Genomic DNA, 17549 nt, shown 5'->3' with positions numbered 1-17549 from the left:
GAAACTTTACTGGCTCCTCTCCTTCCTTAGACCATAATCTATCTCTTGGAGGACAGGGAATGTGTCTTTGTTCACCATTTAAATCCCAGGACCTAGAAAAAAGCAGAATAAATTCTGGCTGTACAAATGACGAAGAGAAACAAAACAGAAACTAAGACTGGTGACAAGGTGCCAAGAAAGAGAACTTAGTATAAAATGTCACAGACACTTCTAAACAAGATCTAAAATCCCTCCCCTGGATCAAACAGTGACAATGACACTGACACTGACTGTGCAGGGGGCAGCAATTGTTGCCAGTGCAGCGATGGAGGGAACCCGGCATTCAATGTTCACCTAAACCCTTCTCTCTTCTCCAGTGTGTTAACTACCAAAGGGTAAAGAGTCGGAAATTATTTTCTGAGGACAACAGGATCAACGTACTATTCCTCTGAGGTCTAGAGAAAGGAAAAAGGGGTAAAAGAAGAGCCAAGCACCAAACATTCAGGGGGGAAAATGTTAGCCCGTGTGGATAAACATTCTGAAAAGAAAGAGGTAGAGCCCTGGTTGGTGTGGCTCAGGGGATTTTGAGCCAGCCTGCAAACCAAAGGGTTGAGGGTTCAATTCCCAGTCAGGGCACATGCCTGGGTTGCATACCAGGTCCCCAGTAGGGGGTGTGTGAGAAGCAAGCACACACTGATGTTTCTCTTTCTTTCTTTCTCCCTCTTTTCGCCTCTCTAAAAGTAAATAAATAAAATCTTAAAAAAAAAAAAAAAAAGAGGTAGTGAAGACCTAAGAGAGAACTTATTCCATTCTTCTACCTAATGAAAAGTTTGACTGGTTTCTTAGAAACAATAAAGTCTGAACCTTAGAATATTTTCATTTCTGATTGTGCTATTTCAATATTAGGAAAAAAATGACCAAAAATTAAATGGCACAACCACCCATGTACTGTTCAGCAATGATAACTAAGAAGGATATTTCAATAGTTAACAAAAGATGCCACATCAATCAATACCTATAATAATAATCACTACACAGTGTCTTTTTCTAAGTAATAAGAGTACCATGTCACTCTGATATGTGGTTGTTCTACAAGTGCAAAAACAAAAGTGGCACAATTTAAATATGAGCTCTATTCTCTGGAAAATGAAAGTGCTGAAGCCTCCTTTCTGTTCAAGGCCTCACCTTCACATCAACAGGATGAACTTCTTTGTTCTTTGCTCCATCCAAGGAAGAAAAACTAGTGCGGAGACCTAAAAACATCGTTACTTCTACGAAGTTAAGGACAAGAGCAATATGAACCTTCAGCTGTGGATCAGTTTTTTAAAATGAAAAAGATATTATGAATTTCTCATCAAAGCAGTCGAACGGAAAACTACAAAGGGCGATGCTCTCAAACAAACTTAGTCACTGTCTTTTTTTCCATACATCAGTATCTACTCTGTATTGTATGTCAGGAAACAGGTGATTATTTGCTTAAAGTCAATTAATCAGGGTGATGCTGTGAGAAAATAATTTAAATTTGTGTAATTCTATTCTTTAATTTTTTAATTTTAAATCACTAAAATTTTTTTCAACTACAGTGGACCTACAATGTATTAGTTTCAGATGCACAGCCCAGCGATTAGACATTATGTAACTTACTAAGCGAGCATCCTGATAAATGTCACACCCATCGGATACCATTCACAGCTGTCAGAGTAGTGTTGACTATATTCCCTGTGTGGTACTCTACATTTCCATGACGGTTCTGTAACTACCAGTCTGCACTTCATAATCCCTTCACATTTTTCACCCATCCCCACAGCCCTGCTCCCATCTGGCAGCCATCAAAACGTCCTCTGCATCCACCCAGCAAAGCTATGATGTGGTCACTGAGTGAACTGAGATGCAGATATTGATCACTTTCCTAAAGCCACAGAACTAGCAATGGCAGAAAAGGCCTTGTGCATCTTAAGGACAGATAAAGAGCTTGCCAGATAACAGAAAGCTAAAAAAGTTCGTCATCACCAAACCAGTATTATATGAAATGCTAAAGGCTCTTTCTCTGAGAAGTAGGGGGAAAAGAAAGATAAAAAAAGCATTTTATGAGCAATAAAATAGCAATAAATACATATCTATCAATAATTGAATCTAAAAAACAAATGAACAAGCAGAACAGAAATTTGTGCAATTTTTAATTACAAAATAATTATGAAGAAAGCAAATTCCTGACCTTCAGTTCCACCGAGTGGCGGAAAGGTGGGGGAGGGCCTGCTGTCCTGACCAGATAAGGCGCCTGCAATTAGTGCGCCTCTTCCGTGCGTGCTAATCTGTGTTCCCATCCACAGAAGGCTGCTCGGACACAGTGTGTTCTGTTAGCCATTTAAAACATTCCCTTCCTAATCCTGCTTACATTCGTGGTTTGTGTAGGCAATAAGGAAAGAATTCAAGTAAATTTCATTTCAGGCACTACACGCAATCCTTACTTTAGAGTTTAAATTAATGAGGTTTTTTTCCCTGAGTTTGGTTTCACCTTTCTCTGAACATTTCTCTGTTTTAAATGCTTATTATGCTCAGCTATTTTTTTGCATTCAATATTTTTCATGGTAAAAGAAGATTAAACAAGTTTGAGACTAGTACTGGCCATTTCTTGTAATTTCTACCCATAATTCAAAAGCAAAAAGAGAAAACATCATTGTGAGGTAGAAGTCTACCATAACATAGTGAGATAATAGATCAAATCTCTTAAGTTTAAGTTCCTTAAAAGAAAAGATCCCAGTGTCTTAGAAAGTAATACTTGGCATAAAAATTAGTATTCGGTAATTATTGTCTTTATCCTAAGAGTAATGACCTCCTCTTACATAGCCACATGGCAGTTATCGAAAATAGAAAACGATCAGCTACTTTTAACAGTAACATTTTTCGCAGGGAGATTTCATTCCAAATGGTCCCTGACACTGAAAAATGACCTTAAAACGTTTGCATACACTAAACTGGTGATCTGAAAAACAACGGCCAAGTGAAATAAGCACTGGCTTGGGGTCCACAAGGTCCTGCCTTTTCTGGCATTGCTAGTTCTGTGGCTTCAGTCTCTAGTGTCTACATTTCAGTTCACTCAGTGACAAGATGAAGAAATTGGTGTGACCAGCTCACCAAGCTCTCTCGCAGCCCCACCTGTCGTGATTCTGTGTCCGTGCTGCTGGGAGCGGAGTATAGACAGGCCGACTGCAAGGGCACCTAACACAGCGTAGGGTTTACAGGGAACTTCCACGTGTTATCTCACTTAATCTTCTCGACAAGATGCAGCGCTATTATTATTTCCGTTTCACGAAGGTCAAGTTCCAAAATGGCACTAGGATCAGGAGTGTACGTACTCCGTATTCTGTCTATGTTCTGTCCATTATACCACATTATCTCAAATGTACAGGTAAAGCCCTTAGAGTTTGATTTAGCAAAGAATGTGTTTAAAAATGCTTAATTGTAAGCTTCCATTAGATTAGGAAAGCACAGCAAAAAACATTGCCCAGACTACAACATCTAAATTTCTTATTTTCCCTTTGTACGCTGTTCCTGAAAAGAGATTCAGGATCACGGAAATACGTGAGTGATTGAGACTAGTCCTGAAAAGAAAGACAAGCAGGTTTACATACAGCTAAACGGAGCCGTGCTGCAGCAACGTAAACACACTTTTCAACCTATCTGGTTCCTGACTCTGAAATTACATAACCCTTAATGAATTTCGAATTAGTTACATTAATCCAAAATTGTGTTGCCCTTTTGGGACTGGGCCCAGTCCAAGCTTTGACCGTGTGAGGAGCGCCGGTCTGGAACAGGACTCGGACAGACCGCGTGACATCCACACCCTCTGGAAATGAGCCTCATTGCACTGAGGGCTACTAAGCACATCATCCGAACCCGCTGCTCACTCGGACACGAAGCTCTGTGGTCGTTCAGACCGCTCAGAGGAGAGGAGCAATAAAGCTGAACTGGCCTGAAAACCAGCCCAAACCCACCCTCGCCCCAGCACTCTGCTATCTCTGTAAGTAATAACGTCTGAACTACTGCTTTCGAAAGTATTTCAGGTTGAGGATTTCTAGGAACAGAATATGGGTAACCTCTTGGCAGTCCTAGCCAATTCTCCAGGATTGTCTGTCAGTAGCCGATCAAGTGTATAATTCTGACACCTCATACTTTTTACTCAGAATAGGAGTCAGAGAATTGTTAGTTCTGTAGCATCTAAAAACACCTTCTGTGGGTGGTTTTGCAAAATTAACTTTTGTCATAAGAATTAACCACACAAGTCCTTAGTTTAAAGACAGTATTGCTTTTCAAAAAGCTATTTATAAGTCACAACTCTTGATCATTAACACTACCCCTCAATTCCTTTCCTGGGTGGCAGGGCGGCGTCCTCAGCATCAGGCCCACGTGTGCAAAGGAGAAGGGGACACAGGCCATCTCCTCCGGGAGGACACAGAGCGCAGTGCTCGAGCGTCTCTAGGTGGCTGCGAGCCACACCACCGGGTTCCTGAGCCAGGGCCAGACACGTGCTAACCTCAACAGACGTGGCTTTCTGAGCTGCAGCACCGGAGGTCTTTCCAGCAATTCCTCGTAAGAACCAGTGGGCATCCTCGGAGAAACAGTGCAATGAGGCAGGACAAGTCGGACTCACAACAGGCCCCAGGATCAGAGAGCCCAGGCCCCTTCCTCGTTGTCCCCCAGGTGATCTTTGTCAGTGAGCAGTCAGACTGGCCAGAAAACAACAGGAACCCCCAGAGAGAAGCTGACTTTTCTCTCTTTCATAAATGCCCAAGAGTGAGCAGTTTGGGGCTGGTGCAAAGCTCTGTTCCTTTCAGCCTTCTGTTCTGCCATTGCCTGGGTGCAGCCTAGTCCTCACGGCCTCAGAGAGGCCTCAACTGTCAAATGCCCACAACAGCACAATGGAGGAACAGAGGGAAGCAGGAAGGGCGAGCCAACTCTCTCTTAAGAAAGCTCCCCCAAATTATCCACAACACTTGTTTTTAACCACAACTAGTCTCGCTGAACTGCAAGGGAGTTTAGGACCTTTAGTAACCACATGCCTAGCTGACCTGTTATCACTATGGGGAGAAGGTGAGAACAGATACCGGGGAACAAGCTGTCTCCACCACACTGCCCGTGGATTCTTAACCACTTGATGCACTGATTTCTCATCTGTAAAACAGAACAACAATGGAACCTCCCTTCAGAGTTACTCTGAAATGATAACAACATAGGTTAGCACAGGGTCTTATACATAATAAATATGCAACAAAGTAAACAATTATTTTTCTTTCTCTTACTGATTTCCTTTTCAATTGTTTAAAACTGTATTAACTGTTTTTGTTCCCTTTGGTTTATCTAATTTTTCCCAACCCTCAAATTATCTTCATAGTGTAAACAGATCCATGTTCTTGAATCACTGCTTTCAACAAGACCACACCTCTTTCAAATACCCTTGCTGCCCTGGCCGGTGCGGCTCAGTTGGTTGGAGCATTGTCCCATAACCAAAAGGTTGCAGGTTTGATTCACGGTCAGGGTACACAACTAAATTTTGGGTTCGATCTCCAGTTCTAGGCATGAACGATCCCCAGTCGAGGCACGTACGGGAGGCAACCAATCAATGCCTCTCACATCAGGGATTCCCTTTGCCTTCCCCTCTCTCTAAAAATGCAATAAAGAATATGTACTTCAGGTGAGGATAAAAAAAATGCCTGGAGAAAGCTGGAGACAGAGGCCAGGACGGCTACTACTGAAATGTGATTATTCTAAAGCCCTTCCTCAGAATTGAGAAAGGAATGACATTAAGGGTCATTCCTTTGGGAGTCTCTCCCACTGTCGAGGGCTACAGGAGACCCCCACAAAACCCCACTCACCCTCTAGGTACCGTCGTCTCTCCTAGAAAGCCTTCCTTGACCCCCTAAAAGGGGAGTCATATTCTCCTCCTCCCTCCAGAAAGTTCTAGCTGAGCACTGAATACACTAATCCCCACTGGTGCGTCATCCGCCTCTGCAGGTGGGTTGCAAATACTTCAAAGAAGGCATTCCTGTGCATTAATAGGAAGTGCTCAGAAGAACATGTGGTGAACAAATGAAAAATAATCTTTCCTCTTTGGGGGCATTTGAATTCCATCTGCCCCTGCCCATGGGATCTGAGGTGCTTTAATCAAGGGGAAAAAGAGTATAAGAAGACAAAAAGGGAGAGTGACTGAGAACGTTAGAATCTAACACAGGTATTTTCCCCTTTGTGGCTACTGCTTCTACCATAGAATTGCTTTTAAGCCACTTATGGATGAAAACTACCTTTATATACTATCTGCAGACTCCATTTACAGAAATGTATGTGCAATTCTTAGGTCTTTTTCCAAGAAGGAAAACAAGCAAAACAGATTCTTTTGAACATGGATAATCTACAAATGTAATTTTAAAAACAAACAAAAAGCAAACAAATGCACAGATGCAGAAAACAGACTGGTGGCGGCCAGACAGGAGGAAGGTGGGAGGAGGGCAAAATGGGCAAAGGAGTCAAATGCGTGGTGATGGATGGGAACTGGCCTTTGGGTGGTACAGATACGGAATTATATTAGAGTACTGTACACCCGAGCCACATGTGCTGTCATAAACCAATGGCCCCAGTTAAAAAGGAAACTGCTCCTTACATCCTTGATTACACAGTTGGGTTCACTGCCTCCAAGCACGTTACTTGTCTGTGCTTCACAAGCCTCACCTGCAAAACGGTGACCACAGTGGTCGCTGCTACACAGGCTGCCGTGAGAACTACACACAGCCACATATGCGAAGCCCCGGCTGGAGCTGCTGATTCATCCTAAACAGTTAGTAAATGCCAGCTGCTGCTGCCAGGGAGAAAGCCGTTCCAGCGGAAAGAGGGGGATCTGGAGACAGATTTTCCACGTCCTGGGACCCACTTTCTGATCATGTGACCCGCCTCTTCGAGCCTCCATCTCCTCAGCCCCTCAGAAAAATGGGGCTGAGAACAACCAACGGCCCTGTGCCCACGGTGAGGATCAGGAAGGACTGGATATGTGAAACCACTGTACAACTACAGATACGTGGAGGTTTAGGACGCAGAGCGCTGCGGCCGGAACTCTGGATGGCGTGCAACTGTCCGCGGGTAAGGGCAGTCCCCACCCGCCCTCTTCACTGAGGTAGTGCAGGCGTCAGTGCACAGGTGCACATCACTGTAAGAGGAAAAATCTTTTTGAAACAGAGAAATATTTGGTACAGGTTCTACATGGCAAGTTATGTAGGTAGAAAAGAAAAGGGCTTATTTTGGGAGAAGATTTGTTACAAAACCAACCCGAATGTGTTCCCGTTCCTGCCAGGCATTCTGTCAACCCTCACTATTCCCACTGTCTACGTGCTCCCTCGTTTAGAGCCCTAATTTTGTATTCAGCTCCTAATGCCTGGAAGGCCATAATGTTGTGAAATTCAGGACAAATACACTGTCGTCAATTATGGACAAACAGTCCCTTCTTTGAACACGAAACACTCACTGTACAATTCACTTGATAATTTATGATGAAAAGTCACGCAGCATCTTTTGGAATGCTTTCGGAATAGTGTGTGATCTTTGTGTTGCTCTTTAAACACCTATAAATGTAGTACGGTCTTCTCATATAGTCAGAACCCCTTGAGGGCAAGATTCGGGCCTTGTATTTCCTTCCAAATTCTGTATTACTTAGCATCACACCTCACAGAGTTCAGTAATTAGTTGCCAGCTGATCAATCATTGCAATTGTGGCAACCTAACATACCCCAGGTGTCCAAGGGGGAAAAAAGGGAATAAAAATGTCATCTTGGTACTTCTCTTTTGAGTTTTCTATTTAGAAAATAAGGAAATTATAAGGGTTAAATGTTATATAGAGCATTAATAAGATCATCTATAATCATTTTTGTGCTTTGGGCAATATGCTACTCCATAAATAGAAACCTGCATTAAAATATGGATTTCTAGGAAGCCAGGGAGCCTTGCATGTGGGGTTCCTGAACCCTGGTGGATACAAGCAGGGCTTACCATGAGCTGGAGAAACCATCCTGGGGGTGGATGGGCGTGTCAGTGACAGTGACAAACACTTGGAGAAAGCCATAATATGTTTTTAGAGGTAATCTGGTTTCTATTAGTGGCAAAACCCTGGAGTGACAATATATTTTTTTTGAGACTTAAAGTGAATCTCTGGCTGGAATTAAATAATTCATCTGGCTAGACACCAATTCAATGACTTTCCCCCCATTCATTCATTTCTGTGTTAGAGGAAGAAATAAATTAAGTGAAATTATTTGCCCACATTTTACTATGAAAACAACTATTATGCATTCACACCCTTAAACGGCACTGCTAAATAAAAAACTGTAGAAGCCAAATATAAATTGAGCTGATTTCTGGAACTGCTGGGCTACCAAAGTAATGAGGATGTGCTTACGAGATGCCAAACACCGTTCTACGTGCTCTGCATGTGTTAGTTTACTTATTCCTCACGGGTTTTAATATCATCCTTATTATACGCACGAGGAAACCAAGGCACAGAGAAGGTCAAGGACTTGTCCTAGATCACAGAGGACGCGAGCCACCCTGGCTCCAAAGATCCTGCTCTCAGTTAACGTGCACAATGTACGTCCATACAACGGCCAGCACAGATGACATTCAATTTCATTGTACACCTAATTTACACACTTGTGCCAACCAAAACTGTCATTCCACCAATATCTGCACAAAAGCACCCCAGACAATTTTAAATCTAAGCACTCATGGTTCGGTGCATGGGAAAGGATATTCTATTAAAATACTCTAAAATACTCTAAAAGGGGGGTGGGCAAACTTTTTTGGTCAAAGGCCAAAGAATAAATGTTTTGGGCTTGTGGCCCAAATGCCTCAGAACGAACCACTCATCTCTGCCTGTGTAGCACAGAAGCAGCCACAGGTAGGGTGTCAACGTGAACTTCAACTGCATTACAGAACAAGTGGCAGGCAGATCTGGCCTGAGGGCTGTGGTGTGCTCACCCTGCTCCACACAGAAATGGCAGACACATAAGTAAGAGTCTACGACAGTGAAAGCAGGTCAGTGTGCAGACTAACTGCATTACTACGAATCAGCTGCTTTAAATAATTCACTTGGTTTACGGCAGTACCTCTGCACCAGGGGTGACCTTGACTGCAGGGGCAGAATCTGGAGACATTCTGGGCTGTCACTGCTAGGAGAGTGTTACTGGGATTTCTTCATTAGAGGTGAAGGATGCTGCTAAACATCCTATGGTGCGCGGGACGGTCCCTACAATAAAGAATGATCCAGCCCATAACGCCAACAGCGCTGAGACTGAAGAACCTTGATTTAAGAATGACAGATATCACTTCTCGGCCTTCTGGCTATGATCCAGCGTAGTATCTGCTCTTATCATTTTAGTAAGAATGACAATTTCTTTTCTACCTATCCCCACCAAAAGAGCCCTCCAATTTGGTCCTGAAACAGCCCTGTAAAGAGAAGGTGGGTATGTTTATCTCATTTTCCACAGGAGAAACCCCCCTGATTATTGTCAATTAAGGTCTCATTAATGTCAATTCAAGCAGAAAGAAATGGTTCACATCCCAGACTGGACAGAGTAGAGAGTGCAAGATGCCTTCTGTGATGGAAGATACCATCACACTGCTCAGAACTGCATGCAATTAAAACGTGAGTTGTGTATTTCTGGAATTTTCCATTTCATATGTTTGCACCTTGGCTGAGCACAGGCATCGAAACCACAAAAAGCAAAGCTTCAGAGAAGGGGGAACTACTGTGTCACTTGAGGCCTTATTTGGAGTAGGGTTCAGCTACTTTTGCTTTTTACCGCTAACTGCCCCTGTTTTGTTTAGGAAGGTGACACAAATCATCTGCAGGGGTCAACGGAAGGACAGCTGTCCCTAGCAGAGTCTGTTCACCTTGCGGGGAACTTAGCAAAAGCCTGAAAGTAAGACAAGGTTAAATGAGGGAAAGAAGCAAAATTGTTAAGCTATATATATTGGATCCGATGGAAATTTTCACTTAGTCTGGCAGTAAACCTGTAAGACGGCATAAGGAGTTCGCTGCCTTAGGCTGAGATAGAACCTCCCAGCCCTCGCAGAAGGCGTCAAGGTGGCTGGCACACAGCTCCAGGGCAGGCCTTTGTAGGAAAAAGGAGGCCACAACGCAGCTGAACGGGAGAAGCTGAACAGAGGTTTAGACATGCCAGGACCTCCAAGAGTAGCAGGAAAGGACTGCCCTTGCTTTGACTTAAAATTCTCTCCATTCACCTTTTGGACTTGTGGCCCAAACGTCACAAAGGAACTGCTCATCTCTGCCTCTGTAGCACAAAAGCAGCCATGGGTAAGATGTAAACATGAACTTCAAACTGCATTACGGAACAAGTGGCAGCCAGGAGAGCAGAGACTGTTTCCTTTACCCCTTGTCCCTCCAGGCGATGAGGGAGAAGTGGCTGCAAATGGCATAACTGAACTGGGCACCGTTAAAACACAGAGATCAAGCTGGAGCGCTTTCTTTCTCTTTGGAAGAAGAGAGCTGAGCAGTGGCACTGGGACTGCCTGCTCACTGGCCCCATGTTGTGGTCTGTTTGCTTCCCATGGTCTTATCATCTCTCAGTCAGAAAGCAGCCCACCTTCCCGGCAGAACAACCCTCTTTTCCAAAGTGTTTCCCGAAGAACACGTGTCCCTGGCCCTTGAGAACAGAGCCATACTTCTACAGGGATCTAGAGAGCTGGCTCTGCCTCCAGAGGTGCTTGGGCAACATCTCCAGCTTGTCGGAGCTTGGCATAAAGCTAAAGGAACCACGAGGACCCTAGCTTTGGCAGATTTGACCAGGAGGATGCCAAGACAAGGTAATTCAGGGACAGCCTCTGGCCTGAAATCAACAGGAGCTGTTCAGCAGGATGGTATCACATCAAGGTTAGGGAGGAGATGCAGGTCCCCAAAGCGGTGGCACTGGAACGAAGGGGCTGGGGATGAGGCTTGCAGGAGTGAAGAGGAGAATCCCTGCAGGGTGGTCTAGAGGTACACAGCATATCACTGGTTCAGGCCCCTCAGCAAGAGACACTCACAGTTCATGAAATTAACAGCAGTGACTCTGGGATCCAGCAGACAGATACCCCAGGCTTCAATCAAGGAACCGACCTTAATTTCAGCAATTTCCAAACTGTTGGTACTTTCCACACTGAAGGTATCAGATCTGCCATAATCCTAAAGGGTTCACCAAAGAGTCTCAAGTTTGAGCCTGGGCTGAACTCCATGCGGTACTCAGGGAAATCATAGGTAACTCGTGGCAACACCAGCCAGGGGTCACTGCAAAGGCTGAGGCACAAGCCAGTCAGGCTGACCCTTCCAAACACAGAGATTGCCACGTGGGTGTAATTTAATCCCTTCGCAGTGCACTGGTTATGCACTTCTCCATTCACTCATGTCATTCAAGAGAGAGCAGATCCTCGGCAGACCTATGGCCTTAGAGGAAAACCTTTCCATTCCCACAGCTGATTGTCCTTCACATGCTCAATTTCTGGGTGGTTGACAAGTCAGAGACATGAAGCTCCTTCTACAAAAATGCCCCGAACTCACTGATGCACACCTCCAGGTCCCTCCTTTGCACCGTGCGCAATGCCACTATCGGTTTGTCCTTGGCTACATCACCCCCACCAACTGGCAGAAAGCTGCTTTCACAGTCGGGTCCCTTCCATCTGTCTGTAAATGATCCCACATTTTTTGAGCCCTCATTAAAGAACTTCCTCAGGACCCAAGAGGAAAATTAATGTGCAGTGTCCATTCCCGTTTCCAATTTTTAAACCTGGTCCCAGGGACTTACTCAGATCGCCTTCGTGCCCAGGCTCTGAGTCACATTTCAAGCTTCGGCCACCACTCAGCAGGTCAGGAGAAAGAAGAGCAGTGGGGACAGGCGAAGAGTAAGGAGAGAGGGAGACACTATGGTCACAGTCTCCAAACTGGCCCCCTGACTTCAGCCATGCTTTTCCTTCTTTCGCCTGTCCTGGATATCGCCAAATCAGTATTTCTCAAAACCTCCACTTCATGGTTTTATTTTCTATGTGCTTATCAGTACACACTAATCTTTCTAAAATTGACATAGATAAGGAAATTACATTTAAAAGTCAAAAGTAAAGCTCTGTTTTCAAGATTTAATTTAAGAGTCTGGCCCAAAGGCACAGCCCCCACTGGCCAGGCCCAGCGCCGCCCTGTCAGGACCCTCTGTCGGCCCCCTGCAGTGAGCCCCCCACAGCCTCGTCAGATGCTCGTTCCCACTGACCTAGTCACGGGCCTGGGTCCCTGTCAGCTCCTTCCTGGGCCTGTCATCCTGCTCTTGCTGTACCACAATGTAGTCCCTGAGCCCTTCCCTGGTCAAAATCATCATCACCCACCTAGATCCCAAAGCCTTCAGGGCTACTATGTACATCCACTGCAGACCAAAAGCGGTACTTCCTGCTTCCTAGAAGCTTCCCTCCAAACCGAGAGTCAACTGATACCTTGCTGGCATGGATTCTTAGCTTTTTTCCTATGTAAACAGTGTGTCTACCTCTATCTTCACTAGTCACATTAAACATTAAGGAAAAGGAACCTATCTTGTATTTTTCTTCTTGGCACATAATAGATGCTCAACAAATGTTTGCTGTACAACCCCCTAAACACACTTTGATGCTTTGCGTATGCTTACACAGGTGTTCTGTTCTGCCTGGTGTCCGCAGGACGAAGGGAAATGACTACAAGGGCTGCCGCCGCAAAGCTGCTGTGGGGAGCCCCGTGGTGTCACAGACACATCACACGACATCTGAGGTCCAACAGAGGTTACTCGGGGCATTAGGCAGTGATGGAAAACATTTAAAACTCAGTCTGAAAAATAACTAGTACCTTGCCATGTCTGTAATTCTTTTTAAAAGGCTCTAACTGTATATCCTATTCCTTCAATGGGTATGTTATTACCTTTCAACGCTTAACTATGAACAGAGTTGTCATTTATAGAAAGGATAATTGTGGAAGAACGCTGCTAATTTCTCTGTTTACTTTAACCATGAGCAAGGGAAGCCTATCAGGACACACTGCACTCCATGAGCCAGCCAGCCTCCCTCTGTTCATTCTAACTGCTGGAACCCTAATTAAAGAGCCGTAAATGACCCCCGCCTGCTGGCCGTGGATGCCTGAGGGTGAACAAAAACAACAATGAGAAAAATGTTACGCAACCATCACTATTTATTATCAGCTCCAGACTTATTAAGCACCAAAAAGGAAAAAGAGTTATGTCGCCAACTAAATCTAATGAGGACTTTTACTTTCTTCCTTTAGAACAGATGATATGTGTGGTTAGATCTGTGACCTCACCCCCCCCAATAAACATGTCATTCAAAAGAATTATCATTTTCATTTAGAGGGAAAATGGTCAATTTAAACTTCCAGGAAGGTATTTTGCTGAAAGGAACTATTTCAAACAAGTACAAGATGTCCTCTAATGAAGGGAACTACAGTGTATAAATTGAACCAAACACTCCACCCTATGGCATGTTTTACTTCGAAGTCAATGGATCGCTTTTTGAAAACCCACCATCACAAAACTCCAAGGAGCTCGTCTGCACATGCCAAGGGGACATTGTAGATTACTCTAACTCTTAACTGGTTTCAGGTTGACAGCCACCAGGTCCAAAGAAGAAAATTGAACCTAGTAATGAAAACATCGCAAGGAGCATTTTTAGATTTTTAGATAACTCCTTCTAAAGCAAGGAGAACTTCAGATTAAGCAAGTTCAATACTCTAAAAAAAAAAAAATAGAGAGTTACATAAAAGGTGCATGGGCTTTTTTGGAAAAGGCAAATTAGAGGAAGGCTCAACTTTTAAAATAATGCCAAGGATTTTGGTCCAATTTGCAAAAGTAACTAAACTTGTAAACACTGGTGATACGAATGAAGAGAACAAAATGAAACTACAGAATCTGCTGTATTTGACTATAAATCGATCCATTTTTGAGAGTGCAGCAGGAGTAACTGAAAGCACTGAACTGAAACTGTCACTGAAATGACAGACTTTGATTATCAATCTCTAAGGGGAGGAATACTAATTGTACCCACTACATTCTATGATTCCTATGGGAAATTTCTGCATCTAAGTGTGTTAGGAAATAGCCGTCTATAATTTTCCTTTTCTGTACAGTTTTTCTCTTTTTCTAGTTTCTTCAGGTAGAAACTTAAGTTGCTTGAAGGAGTAAATTAGATTATTGATTTGAGACCTTTCCTTATTTCTAATAAAAGCATTTAATGCCACCAATTTTCTGCCAGCGGTGGTTTAGCTGCCTCTAACACAGTTTGATGTTTTGATACATTTTATTTTCATTCATTTCTATGTATTTTTTAAAGTTTCCTTTGAGACTGCCTCCTCTGTGACTTACAGACCACTCTCCTCCCTATTTGTCCCTGTTAGTGATGTTGGCTCTCCATCCACGGCTGTCAGAGGACATTCTCTAAGTTCAGTTCTTCTGAATCCACTGAGATCTGCCTCATGGCCCAGGGTGAGGACTGTCTGGGTGAGCGTCCCACTGTCCTCTGCTCCTGCTGGGGAGCACGTTCCACATTCGCCTGTTAGATCTATTGTTCAGCTCCTTTACATCCCTGCTGACTTTCTGTCCAGCAGTTCTCCCAGTTGCTGAAAAGGGAGTCCTGGGCCCATTTACATTTTAACAATTTCCACAGTAGCCACATCCCACTTACTTTGTTCCTTTGTCCATTTGAATGTTCAGTAATACATGTTGAGTGGGTAAACTGAACGTACAGTAGCAGCCGCTGGCTGCCTGCCTTTCAGAAACCTGGGGATGCCTTTGATTTGCTAACCTCCAGAAATGTGGTTACCGAAGCGAGACTTACTAGCTGGTCATTTCTGAGGCACGGCCACTGCAGCGAGGCTGCCATTGATTGGCTGATTTTCACAGCATGCGTACTGACCCAGAGTTACTCCTATTTAATGATGGTTACTCATCCATGACTTGGGACTTTGGGCAAAGAATAGTCTTTTCCTTGCTTGAACATAAAACACAGTACTTTTAATTCTCGGTTCCATTCAGAGTAACCTACAAGAGAGACCACGGAGACGATACAGATGTATATTTCTGGAGGTACGATTTTCTGGAGGTGTACGTGTGTGTATGAGTCCCTCTCTCTACACCTCTACACTTCCTAGGTTAGCTATGTGTCGATCATATTGTAAATGCTTTTAGATCAAATAAGTGGACAGTCCACCACGTTCCCTTACCCACTGGGTAATGGTGTGTCCCTCACTTTGGAAACCAGAGTCGGGTACAGAGTTTCTCTGGCTTCTTGCTTCTCCAAGGTCACCACCAGGCCAGGCTGCCAGTGTGGAGGCCCCTCTGATCGCCCCTAAGAGTTTTTAGGACATGTCTGGAAAGGCCTTATTTTCTTTAAATTCCCACTTAGATCTATTCTTCTTTAATGTATGTATTTTGATCTTTAGGAGAAAATTTCTTTCTACTTTTATGCTAAAATAAATACATCGAACCAAAGTCTGTGTGAAGAAGCCAATGGCAGAACATCATAAGTATGTCCAATCACTAATACCTGTTAAATATTTCCATGCACCAAGAATCTGTTAAACCTCTTACATATACATGTAATTCAATTCTCAAAAAACCTAAGAAAGGCTTAGAACAAATTAGGTAACCCCCATAAAATCATACAAGTAGCACAGGAAGAGCAACAACAAAACCTAGGTTTATCTGATACTAAAGCTCTCAACCACTACGCCTGACCTCCGGCTAAGGCCAGCCTGCCTGATTTCTCCACGGCAAGATCGTAACAACAATAACTAACATGTTTAGTATGTGTCGCACTGCCTTAATTATTCTTGAAAAATGATACTCTAAGTAGTAGTGATTGTTTTGATTTATAGATGACATCAAAGTACGGAAAGGTTTCATACTTGCCCTGGGTCGTAGAAGGCTTAAAATCGATTGGAACGTAGGCTTTCTATCTCCAGAGCCCAGACCCTCGGCCGCTACGCTAAAATGACGTGTCTTTCTGCAGCCATTTCTGCCTCCTAAAAATTCAGCAGGTTCACCATGATCTAGCGTTGGTGCCATGTTACAAGCTGAACTCACACACAGGAAAGGTGACACCCACATCCGCATATGTACTGTTATTGGCCCTGTAGATCTAGACTATTCGATGCTTAAACAAAATTATCTTTAAATTGTGTTCACATGTTTCATACTGCAGAGGCATGATCCTATTATTTTTTTCTATAAATTTGACCATTTTCCTCCCAGGAGTTGAAAGGTGCACTTCAATAAATAACGTAACTTTATAACACAGACTAAAGTATCATTACATCCACTTTGTGGGTGAAAAATAACTAAGTCATAAAAATTAAATGTCAGGCTGCGATTCAAAGAGTAGATGGCGGCGCTGGGAGCAGCGTGCAGAGTCCCCAGATGAGCGGCGCATCTGTAAGGTTAGCCCTCAAACTGCAGCTCATCTCAGGAGACATATGTGGGCACATACTATAAACAGTACACGGCCAACAACTTTGGCTTGGGGAGAATATTTTTTTAAATCTTTGTTAAGTAGCTAATAATCTGGCAGTAAGTAGAAAGGTATATGTACAAGGAATGATACCATCATAAGCTAACGGCTTTCCCAGAGAGCAGTTCAGAGAGCGCTCAGCTGCGCACCTGGGGCAGGCAGAGACCTCTCAGAGTGGAAAGGCTGGCTGGAGGCAGATCGCAGAGGGCATTTTCAAGCAGGCTACGGAGTTCATTCAGAGTTTTTCCCTAAACTAAGGAGAACAAGGAGATTACAGAACAGCACAGAGCTTCAGGGAGACTGCTCTGGCAATGTTTCTAGGAGGCTGACTAGAAAAGAGCGTAACTAATTGGGAGCATAACAGTGTTGAATAACGGTGTGCATGGGCATGTGAAGCCACCAGACTCTCATGGAAGATCTCCCCTAAAATTGCATTTTGGGCACACTCTCCCGCTCAGGAGCACACCCTCACCTCTCTTCCCCCACAGGCGTGCATCTCCCACCTGGTGGGGACCCTAGAGTTGACCTGCAACCAGGGGAGCAGTGGGCAGCAGCAGCTTGTCCCAGGCTCACCCCTTGAACCTGTCCCCAAGGCCCCCTTTTCTCTGACTCCAGTGAGTTGACAGCAGCCCCGCCTGGGCTCACTTCTTTCCCCTGGCACGTCTGGACAGCCAGAGCATCCTCGCCTAGTCCCCCACACTTCTTCTATCCTAAGCCCTTCCTTGTTTCACTGTCCACAGATTTAATAAATCCACCCCCAAAACTTAAAAAAATCAATTTGGCTGTGCTCTAAGGTAGCTCCCACCTCCTCTCTACGCAATAACTAGCTCCCTCTCCTTCGCTAGCTGTTGAAAGTTCTGAGATGAAAATGTTTGAGAAAAACCATATAAGGTTTTAATAATGTAAGTGGGAAGGTCTAAAATATGACTACTGAATGGGAAGGGGGAGGTGAATGGGCTAGATGTTAGGGGCAAGGTCATGGTGATCACCCATTCCTTCTCCTTCTGCCC

At 44.1% G+C, this 17549-nt stretch overlaps 1 protein-coding gene and 1 pseudogene across 6 annotated transcripts in view; one reads left to right on the top strand and one right to left on the bottom strand.

Moving 5' to 3' along the window:
• Window positions 1–17549, bottom strand: part of RABGAP1L (RAB GTPase activating protein 1 like) — a 425645-nt gene that overhangs the window by 207941 nt on the left and 200155 nt on the right. The window lies entirely within an intron of this gene.
• On the top strand, window positions 9338–9515 carry LOC119049736 (uncharacterized; annotated as a pseudogene).

This window comes from Artibeus jamaicensis, unplaced genomic scaffold, assembly GCF_021234435.1.
Source record: "Artibeus jamaicensis isolate MK-2021 breed Jamaican fruit bat unplaced genomic scaffold, CSHL_Jam_final contig_327, whole genome shotgun sequence".
NCBI lineage: Eukaryota > Metazoa > Chordata > Mammalia > Chiroptera > Phyllostomidae > Artibeus > Artibeus jamaicensis.
Note: the sequence above shows the minus strand (reverse complement) of the source record. Positions and strands in the feature narration are given on the sequence as shown.